Source organism: Ictidomys tridecemlineatus, chromosome 5, assembly GCF_052094955.1.
Source record: "Ictidomys tridecemlineatus isolate mIctTri1 chromosome 5, mIctTri1.hap1, whole genome shotgun sequence".
NCBI classification, from domain to species: Eukaryota; Metazoa; Chordata; class Mammalia; order Rodentia; family Sciuridae; genus Ictidomys; species Ictidomys tridecemlineatus.
The window spans coordinates 195,325,654-195,336,983 of NC_135481.1; the positions used below are offsets into that span (position 1 = coordinate 195,325,654).

The 11,330-nt window shown below is 48.6% G+C and overlaps 1 long non-coding RNA gene across 2 annotated transcripts; it reads left to right on the forward strand.

The window, feature by feature from the left end:
- The first annotated feature begins 1,060 nt into the window (after positions 1–1,060).
- LOC144378196 (uncharacterized) lies at positions 1,061–7,100 on the forward strand. 2 transcript variants are annotated; one of them, XR_013439864.1, is made up of 3 exons: positions 1,061–1,795; positions 3,180–4,440; positions 4,647–7,100. It is a non-coding gene; the product is annotated as an uncharacterized LOC144378196 (long non-coding RNA). The 2 variants fall into 2 exon arrangements; XR_013439863.1 differs by having other exon boundaries at positions 3,180–7,100.
- Positions 7,101–11,330: the final 4,230 nt, after the last annotated feature.

Here is an 11,330-nt window from a genome sequence, read left to right on the forward strand (position 1 = left end):
AACCATTGAGACACCTCTCCAGCCTTTTTTCTTTTATTTTGAGCTTTTTTTGTTTTTGTTTTTGTTTTGAAACAGGGTCTCACTGAGTTGCCCAGGGCGTACCTAAATGGCTGAGGCTGGCCTTGAACTTGAGATCCTCCTGCCTCAGCTTCTGCAGTCGCTAGGGGCACAGCTCCGTGGTGGAGAGCTTGCCTAGCAGTCCCAAGGTCCTGGGCTCCATCCCCAGAACAGTGAAGTGTGAATAAATAACTAAGGTAGAGGGGCTGAACCCTTGTTGCGAGGGTCTCTTTGTTCTAGACGGTGATATTCACTTATGAACATGTGGTGCTGTGCATCCAGCCCCATTCCTCACACATGGAGGCAAGCGCTCTGCCCCTGAGCCACACCCCAGCCCTGTGAGCGAGGGTCTTCTTTACTCCTGATTCAACAAGTGCAGCTGGAGGTCCTGCTCTGAGCCCGGCCTCCTGTGGAAGGGCGGGACTCCACAGCGCTGCAGCCACACGGGGTTGGGGTGGGGAGGGAAGCCAGGCACAAACAGGAAGCAGTTCTGTGTGAGTATTTTTACAAATTACCCAAAGAGCCTCAGAAGACAAGAGCAGCCGCTGGGACAGCCACTGTGCTGAGTCTCGGTGGCTGCGTGACAAACCCACTCACAGCCCAGCAGCTTAAAGCAATAAACATGTGTCACGGTGGGTGACTGTGGGTCAGGACCCACGAGCCACTGGGCTGGTGGCACTGACTCAGGGCCCGGCCACTAGCAGTCCTGCTCTGGCTGGATCTGATTCTGAGCTTGTTCATGAACCTGTTGGCCCCAGGTCTCTGTCCCTCACTACCAGGGCGCGGGCTTCCCCGCTAAGCAAGTGATTTAAGAATCCGAGATGAACCATCTTGCCATGAGGCACCGTCACTGCCAAGTTCTGCAGATCACTCAGACCACCTGGTGGAACGTGGGGGACACCACACCTGAAAGCAAGGGGTCACCCAATCATTAGAAGGTGTTTTGGAGTCTGGCTCCTACAGCTCCCATAACTCTGTGTGTGTGTGTGTGTGTGTGTGTGTGTGTGTGTGTGTGTGTGTGTGAGAGAGAGAGAGAGAGAGATTGATCCCTGTCCTCATTTTAAATCAATATTCTCCTTCACACCTAATGCTATATTCATACTTTTATGATCTTTTAAAAGAAGGCTCTCCCAAGCCAGGCATAGTGGTGCACACCCATAATCCCAGTGACTCAGGAGGCTGAATCAGGAGGATCGCAAGTTCAAAGCCAGCCTCAGCAAAAAGCAAGGCACTAAGCAAGTCAGTGAGACCCTGTCTCTAAATAAAATACAAAATAGGGCTGGGGGTGTGGCTCAGAGCTTGAGTGCCCCTGAGTTCGATCCCTATTCCAAAAAAGACAGACCCAGGAGGGCTAGAGTAGAGAAACCTCACCTAGCAAGAGCCACGCGCTGAGTTTGATCACCAGAACTGGGGGAAAATCAGAATTCTATTAATATAGAGAAAGAAAGTAAATATTGGGCAGTAATAGGCGTTCTTGCCCATTATTGGTTCAAACTGGATACATTCACACTCTTCCTAGTGGCTTTTCAACAAATCGAGTTATTTGTTTTTTCTACTCCTCATTCTCAGTTCCTTTTTTCCAGATAAGGAAATGGAGGGTATTACAAATGAACACTTGCCCAGGGACACTGTATTAGTCAGAATCTTGACAGCAAGTGACAGAAACTAAAACTGGCTCATGAAAAAGAGGATTCGGAGGCACTCCTGATCTTAAGGGTACCAGCAGCACCAGCTTCAGGTACGGACGGATCCAGACACCCTCACGTTGACATCAACACTCTCTCCTGTCTCTTGGTTTGTTTTCTTGTATTAGCCTCATTCTTTCTTAGGGTTTCCTCATCTGGTGGACCACCGAGGCCCACAGCAGATATAATCCTACATCCACACCACTGAGCCATCACGGTTTAAAAAAAAAAATCTAGTATTTCTAGGAAAAAACCCAGAACTGGCCCTAATTGGACTGCCTTGGGCCACACAGCCATCTTGGAGCTGCACCAGGGACAGAGGTGGCCTTCACGGGCTGCCCTGAGTCACTTGCTAATTCCTAGAACCCAAACCGGCGAACGTGGGTAAAGCATCACCAACCACAGAGGCACGGGGGTGGGGAAACCCCAGGGGGACCTCAGTGGAGGGAGGAGGAGGGGGGAGGAGGAGGGGGGAGGAGGAGGAGGAGGAGGGGGAGGAGGGGGGAGGACGGGGGAGGAGGAGGGGGAGGGGGAGGAGGAGGGGGAGGAGGAGGAGGAGGGGAGGAGGAGGAGGGGAGGGGGAGGAGGAGGGGAGGAGGAGGAGGGGAGGGGGAGGAGGGCGGGGGAGGAGGAGGAGGAGGGGTGAGGAGGAGGAGGAGAGGGGGAGGAGGAGGGGGGAGGAGGAGGGGGGAGGAGGAAGAGGAGGAGGGGAGGAGGAGGGGGGGAGGAGGAGGAGGGGAGGAGGGGGAGGGGGAGGAGGGGAGGAGGAGGAGGGGAGGAGGATGGGGAGGAGGGCGGGGAAGGAGGAGGAGGAGGAGGGGGAGGAGGGGAGGGGGAGGAGGGGAGGGGGAGGAGAGGAGGAGAAGGAGGGGGAGGGGGAGGGGGGAGGAGGAGGGGGAGGAGGGGGAGGGGGAGGAGGGGAGGAGGTCGGGGGAGGAGGAGGAGGAGGAGGGGAGGAGGAGGGGGGAGGAGGAGGAGGGGAGGAGGGGGAGGGGGAGGAGGGGAGGAGGAGGAGGGGAGGAGGATGGGGAGGAGGGCGGGGAAGGAGAGGAGGAGAAGGAGGGGGAGGGGGGAGGAGAAGGAGGGGGAGGGGGGAGGAGGAGGAGGGGGAGGAGGGGGAGGGGGAGGAGGGGAGGAGGTCGGGGGAGGAGGAGGAGAGGGAGGAGGGGGAGGAGGAGAGGAGGGGGAGGGGGAGGAGGGGAGGAGGGGGAGGGGGAGGAGGGGAGGAGGGCGGGGGAGGAGGAGGAGGCTCTCAGTAGACTGGCTGCAGAGGTGCGGCAGCACCCCACCTGTGCCCCATGCCTCCCAGCTTTTCTGTGCTTTGGCCCACCTTTTGAGAAATCACAGAATGTGAGAAGCCATGGGAGGAGAACACGTTGGGCAGGGGGAGTTTCCGAAGGCCACGGGAGCGTGTCACCATATCTACCTTGTCCAAAGGTCTTAAACCCAGTGAGTGATGCCCTGAAGGACTGGAGGAGTGTGCAGATTCGCGGGAGGAAGCCCTGGACTTTGAGGAGACTAGAGGAAACAGCTAGAAGAGGAGCCAAGCACCTGCACCAAGTTCGGGTTTTGCATTGTTCTGTGGTTACTGGGGATTGAACCTGAGCCACATCCCAGCCCTTTGTAATGTTTATTTTGAGACATACCATACTAAATTGCTGCGGCTGGCCTCTAATGTGTGGTCCTCACACCTCAGCCTCCTGAGTCACTGGAATTACACAGTGTGCCACAACCACAGGTTTGCACACTGTTTTAAAAAGCTGGTCCCAATTCCCGAAGGCTGATGGCTTCATGGTGACCCCCACCTGGCTGCTGCTTCTTTCTCTGGAGGTACTTTTATTGCTGTGGAATTTACGTGTCAAAAATCCACCCCAATCTGATGATTCCTAGTGAATTTGGAATAGATGCAGCTGGGGTTTGTGTGTCTCATGGCACTGGATGGAACCCAGGCCCAGTGCACGCTAAAGGACTGCTATCCCAGCCCCAGTCACGCAGGTTTGTTGATCACTACTCCCAGCCCCAGCTACTGCCAATATCCTTTATAGATTCACCACACCTGGCTCAGCCAGCGTTTTCGAACTTAAGGCTCCACCATGAGTGGGATTGTGAAGTTAATTTGATGGAGCATGACCAACATTTTAGCTGGGCACAGTGGCACACACCTATAATCCCAGTGGCTCAGGAGGCCGAGCAAGGAGGATTGCAAGTTCAAGGCCAGCCTCAGCAACTTAGGGAGATCCTGTCTCAAAATGAAAACTATAAAGGGCTGGGAATGTCAGTCAAACACCCCTGGGTTCAATCTCCAGTACCAAGAAAAATATATATATTTTATTTATAAACCAGACTAAACTAGGCCAAATGAAATAGAAAGTAATGAAATAGAAAAACATCAGCATGCACTCAGCAACACATATTAAAACCAGTGCGTACTTCTGTGTATGTGTGCATTGTCTAACTGGGTCACAGTATAAAGTAATGTGCATTTTTTTAAATATTTTCTGTTGTCAATGGACTTTTACTTTATTTATTTTTATGCGGTGCTGAGGATGGAACCCAATGCCTCACACGTGCTAGGCATGCATTCAACTACTGAGCCCCAGCCCAGCCCCAATAATGGTCTTTTACTGTGGATCCTCATTGTCTGACTTTCCTTTCGTTTGGTTTCTTGCAGTGTTGTCGGGTTCCCAAGGGCATGCCGGTATGATTTTCATTTTCATTTCTCTTATTATGAATGTATTAATTTTCTGCAATGACAAATTAGCACAAACTTGGTGACTTTATTTTTTTATTTTTTTATTTTTTTTCCAAGTCAAGACAATTTATTTATTTATTTATTTTTAAAGAGTGAGAGAGAGTTAGAGAGAGGGAGAAAGAATTTTTATTATTTTATTTTATTTTTTTCAGTTCTCGGCAGACACAACATCTTTGTTGGTACGTGGTGCTGAGGATCGAACCCTGGGCCGCACGCATGCCAGGCAAGCGCGCTACCGCTTGAGCCACATTCCCAGCCCCAAACTTGGTGACTTTAAAAGACAGAAATTTGTTCCGTATTCTCTTCACAGCTCTAGGGAAAAGCCCACTGTAATCCCAGCCGCTTGGGAGGCTGAGACAGGAGGATCGTGAGTTCAAACCCAGCCTCAGCAATTTCGAGGTGCTAAGCCACTCAGTGAGACCCTGTCTCTAAATAAAATACAAAAAGGGCTGGGGATGTGGCTCAGTGGCCGAGTGCCCCTGAGTTCAATCCCTGGTAGGGAAAAAAAAAAAAATCTCTAGGGACGAGTCTTCTACCCTCTGGTGATTGTCAGCCATTTTTGTTGTTCCTTGTCTGATGGATGCATGGCTTCAGTCTCCGCTTCTCTCTTCACGGACCTTCTCCTCTGTGTCCAGTTTTCTCTGTTCTTACAAGAACATCAGTCATCTTAGATTTGGGGCTTGCCCTAATCCAGTCTGCCCTTATTTTAACTTGGTCACATCCACAAAGATTCTATCTCCAAATAAGGCTGTACTCATAAGTTGTGTGTGGACTTCAGTTTTAGGAAGACATTACTCAACTCGGTTCAGTGGGTGAAGCTGGAATCTTTTCACTTCTTGAGTTGCAAGAAAATTGGGTCAATCGGATCTCTCATTATTTAGATACATAGGCTCATCTGATCGTTGAAGTTTTCATTCTTTCAAGTATGCTGCTTCTTCCTGCACAACATGAAACCAGAATAAAAATAACTCCAACCAGGTGTGGAATCCTGTGCGCACCTGTCATCCTAGCATCTTGGGAGGCTGAGGCAGGAGGATCAGCAAATTCAAGGCCAGCCTCAGCAACTTAATGAGGTCCTAAGCAACTTAGCAGGATCCTGTCCCAAAATAAAAAAATAAAAATAAAAAAGGACTAGAGGTGTCACTCAGTGTTTAAGCACCCCTGAGTTTAGTCCCTAGTACCAAAAAATAAAATGACAAATAAATGTCAATTTCAACCCATTTGATCCCAAGCACAATCCAGGGTGTAGCCTGAGGCACGAGGACACTTCTTAGAAGTAAATTGAAAAGGCAACAAGGACGTTTTCTGTCTTAAAACTAAAACCTACCTTTGTTAGTTTTTAAAATATTAGACACCAAATGCAACCCACCACTCAGCCTCTGGCTTCCAGCCATTTCTTCCTAGTAAGGACATCTAGGCCGGCTGCCACCCTGACCTTTTCTTCTTTTTTTCCCTCTGCCCCACTTCCTCAACCCTCTTCCTTTAACCCAAGTAGCTGTCTCAGATCAGGAAGATTAAGAAGCCATAAATAACTTTCTGTGAATTATTCTACAGGAAGTTCAATCTGATCGGATCCTGCCTGACAGCACCAGGCAAAACAGACCCCTACGAGGCCCGAGGCGGGTTTCTCAGCACCCACACAGGGACCGTGACCAGCCGTCCCAGCTCTGCCAGCCCTGGGTGCTGCCCACAGGCTCACCGCGGCTGAAGAGGCGCGTCGCCCAGTAGCACCCCTGTGTTTTATATGTAACGCATTCATTACTGGGGAAAACCTGAAGGATTGGAAGTTGAGCAACACACTAGTGCGTTATCAGAGTTTCTGGTTTACTCCAGGCACAGGGGCGCACACCTTTTAAACCTAGCGACTCCGGAGGCTGAGGCAGGAGGATCGCAAGTTCAAAGCCATCTCAGTAACTCGACAAGGCCCTAAGCAACTGTCTCAATTTAAAAATAAAAGATGTAACTCAGTGGTAAAGAGCCCTGGGTTCAACCCCCAATAACAACAACAACAACAGCAGCAGCAGCTTCTGGTTTCAATGCTAGAAAATATATTTAAATAAATTTTAAAAATCTACCCTTACATTTTCATTTTAAGATAGCAGCCTTTCTGTCTAAGTTTCTTACTTAAATCCACTTGGCCAGCTTAACCAAGCCACTTTTAGACAAAGATAACCAATTTTTTAATGTTTGATTATCAGCATCATGATTTGGGGAGTTGAACCCACACCCGGGTGTGCTAGGCAAGTGCTCCACCACTGAGCCCCATCAGCAGCCCCACTCAGTTATTTGTTGAGCCCTGGTTATGTGTGGGGAGGGAGGAAGACAGAGTTTCCAGGCTTTTCCTGGTGTGTGCATTGGGTTGAATAAACGTGCTGATTCGGAGCCACAGTTCTTGAAAATGAAGGAGTCATGCAAACTGGAGTGTATCTGCCACCTACCAGCAGCAAGACTTTGAGCAAGCGATTTAACTTGCAGTAAGTAACATACAGTGTACACATGTATGCATATGTAATATGGAACAGTAAATACTGTACACATAATATACAGTGTATATACATAGTATATGTATGTACATACCTAAAGTAAACAACAATACTTAATACTTATGGTGTTTTGGCATTTATCTATTTCAGTATTGTATTCAATATGTAATGACTATTATAGAGTCTGTAGACTATTCAGTATTTACCTATCATTCTATATTATAAAATATATTTATGGAACATATCAATATTTTTTTTAAGTTTGACCATTTTTTTTGAGAGAAAGAGAGAGAATTTCAATATTTATTTTTCAGTTTTTTTTTATAATTTTTTTTTTTAAGAGAGAGTGAGAGAGAGAGGGGGACCGAGAGAGAGAGAGAGAGAGAGAGAGAGAGAGAGAGAGAGAATTTTAACATTTATTTATTTTTTCTTAGTTCTCGGCGGACACAACATCTTTGTTGGTATGTAGTGCTGCTGAGGATCGAACCCGGGCCGCACGCATGCTAGGCGAGCGCGCTACCGCTTGAGCCACATCCCCAGCCCTATTTTTCAGTTTTTGGCGGTGGCGGACACAATATCTTTGTGTGTATGTGGTGCTGAGGATCGAACCCAGGCCGAACGCATGCCAGGCAAGCGACATACCACTTGAGCCAAATCCCCAGCCCCATATCAATATTTTTAATAACATACAAATTACAATAGACAAATACATAAGCACAAATAAATAATATATAACATATGTATTATGTGCACATATTATATTACATATAATATGCTGTGTTTACCATGTATAATATATTGTTTTTTTTTTTAAAGAGAGAGTGAGAGAGGCAAGAGAGAGAGAGAGAGAGAGAGAGAGAGAGAGAGAATTTTTAATATTTATTTTTTAGTTCTTGGCGGACACAACATCTTTGTTGGTATGTGGTGCTGAGGATCGAACCCGGGCCGCACGCATGCCAGGCGAGCGCGCTACCGCTTGAGCCACATCCCCAGCCCCAAGTATAATATATTGTGTAATGAATTGTACATGCATTTATATTTATGTATGAATATATATGTCATATAGTATGTAATGTGTGTGAAAGTGTGTGGTGGCTGGCATACGTCGATGGCTCAATGGCTTAGCGTCATTGTTAGTATAGCCAGAGACTCACAAAAGACCTCCCTAAGCATCCTGTATTGCTGGAAATGGACCCTTGCACTTGGAGATGCCCTGGCCCCAACTATAATCCTGTGTGGGCCTTTAACTCACATGCAAAGAAAAGAGTTTTCTGAATCCCCAAGACCTTCCTGCAGTCCTGCTAAACACCTGTCGTTGCAGTGTTACGGGTGTGTGCTGGCCACGGGCCCACAGGGTTTCCTCAGCTCAGCTCTAAACTACGGGGCTCAGGAACAAGAAAGGAACGGAGATGACACCATTAGGTCGCACATTCTATGAATGTTTCTTCTGTTCCTTCTATTCCAGAAACACCTGGGGCAGGTGTGGAGCAGGGTCAGCCAGAGCTCCAGGATAGTTGTGGTGTTGGCAGAGTCCAGTGATAAGGAGGGCTCCAAGCTGAACCCTTAGGAGCTCCGCGTGGGGCTGGGTGGGGCTCAGTGGTGGAGCGCTTGCCCAGCACGTGTGAGGCACTGAGTTCAAGGCTCAGCACCACATAATAACAACTAAATAAAGTAAAAGTACTGTGTCTATCTACAACTAAAGAGAGAGAGAGAGGGAGCGCCCTGTGTGGAGGGAGGTGGCGGGTTGCAGTCCTAGCCCCCTGTCTTACCTGCTAGGGGCCCTGGACGGATCCTTGACTCTCTGAGCGCTTATCTCAGGCTTGGGTCATTAGGAAGAGATTTTTCACTCTGAAAGTTTATTGAAAACACCTCTGAGAACTCGCCTAGCACGCACAGGCCCTGGGGTCAATCCCCAGCTCCACAAAAGGCAGGAAGGAAGGGCGGGAAAGGAAAAGGAACCACTTAAGAGCTGTGACTGACCCAGGGACTTGGGAGGCTGAAGCAGGAGGACTGCAAGTTCAAGGCAGCCTCAGCCACTTAGAGGCTGGGGTGAAATGCCCCTGGGTTCAATCCCCAGTAAAAAAAAAAAGAATAGCTGTGCACGAGGCTGTGATCCCAGCTACTGCGGAGGCTGAGGTGGGAGATCGCTGAAGCCCAACGATCAGCCGAGGCAACATCAGCAGAGGCTGTCTCAGCCACAGTAAGGACAAACAGGAAAGCAGCCCTGGGCAGAGGGGAGGTTGGGATGCAGTCTCAAGGAAGCCTGCTGCGATGGCCCTCAGGAATTCCTCCAGGTGAGACCAGGGGCCAGGCCTTTTGTCCTGGCTTTATCTGGACATTTGGTACAGTCGTGGTTTTTGTTGTCGTTTTCTGTGTGTGTGTGTGTGTGTGTGTGTGTGTGTGTGTGTGTGTGTTACTTTGGATTGAATCCAGGAGCGCTTAACTCCTGAGCTACATCCCCATCCCTTTTAATATTTTATTTAGAGACAGGGTCTTGCTAATTGCTGCAGCTGGCCTTGAACTCCTGATCCTCCTGCTTCAGCCTCCCAAGTCGCTGGGTGCACCACCACACCACACCCAACCAGCAATGAGCGTTATAAACTGCTTCTTCTTCAGGGCCTTTTTTTCTTCTTTCAGAAAGTGCTTGAGGTTTGGGTTTTTTTTAATATTTATTTATTTATTTTTAAATTTTTGGCGGACACAACATCTTTGTTTGTATGTGGTGCTGAGGATCGAACCCAGGCCGCAGGCATGCCAGGCGAGCGCGCTGCCGCTTGAGCCTCATCCCCAGCCACAAGTGCTTGAGTTTTGACTGTGATCTCCACACCTCTCAACAGCAGCCCACGTGACTTAAGGAGAACTGAGTGCGCAGGACGCTCTCAGAGTGGGCACTAGAACAGACCCCAGCTAATCTGCATAAGCTGATCTCCCACCTTCAAGGATTAAGCCAGGGATGGGCACATGACTTGATGTGAGCCAATGAGAGCAATGAGATACTCTGGGGCACCTGGGAGAGAAATCTCCCTCCCTGGAGCTGGGCAGTCATCTTGGGATCATGAGGTTGGAAGCCACGTTTTGTTTCTAGCTGCTTCCTCAGGAGACAGATTAGACCAACTGAAAGAAAACTTGTCCTTGATGCTGTTGTACCAAACCCACCTTGAAACCTGTGTTTCCAGGTTTGTGAGCTGTCACTCCAAAAGCTGCTCAGCAGGTCTGAATTAGATTTTTTGTGACATTCACCTAACATACTCTCAACGGTCCCAAACCCCAGAATGTGAATATTCTATGATTCATGTATAACCATTCCCTTTTGAATGGACGTTTGTTTCCAATTTTTCCCTTCAACAGTGTATGTACTTGTAAGAGTCAGTGTTTTGCTTGTTGACCTGACTGGCCTGGAACTCCGGCCTCCTCCTCCTGAGTTGCTGGGACTACAGACGTACACCATTATGCCTGGCTTCATTTATCCATTCCAAAAACATTTTGATTTTTTTTTTTTTTATCACTGGGGATTGAACCTGGGTGCTTAGCCACAGAACTATATTTGCAGCCCTTTTTACTTTTTATTTTGAGACAGGGTCCTAGGACAATCCTGAGGGCCTTAATAAGTCATTGAGGCTGGCCTCAAACCTGCCTCAGGCTTCAGACATTCTGGGATTACAGGCATGGGCCACTGTGCCTGGCTCATGTTTTGAATTCTTAGCATGTACTCTTTTTTTTTTTTTAAGTGTTTTTGTTTCAATACCTTTATTTGATTTACTTATTTTTATGTGGTGCTGAGGATCGAACCCAGGGCCTCGCATGGCAGATGAGCACTCTACTGCTGAGCCACAACCCCAGCCCCTTTTTAATTTTTTTTTTAACTATAGATGGACACAATATTTTTATATGGTGCTGAGGATCAAACCCAGTGCCTCACATGGGCAAGGCAAGTGCTGCCACTGAGCCACAACCCCAGCCCCCTTACCATGTACTCTTGTAAGGGTCCGGCAGAGCGTCGGAGAAAGAGACCACAAGAGACCAGCCTCAGCAATACACAGGGGGAAATTTTATTGAACCAGCACGCTGGGGCTCTGTGCCCACTCAAGAAAGGAGAGCAGCCCAGAGCCCAGAGCAGAGGTCAAGCAGAGCTTAAGTACACTTTTTGGGGAGGGTGGGGGGCTTTGCATACATCAGAACAAATCATCTTGAGGCTCGGGAAAATTGAACAACAACTCTGAGTCAGGATTAGTACATACATTGGTGGGAACAGTCTGGGCAGGGGTGATTGGTCACTCCTAAGCGGGGTACACATTTAAACTGATTGGTTTTGGAGCCTGGATGCTTACGTGCCAAGCTACTTGGAGCCCTTAG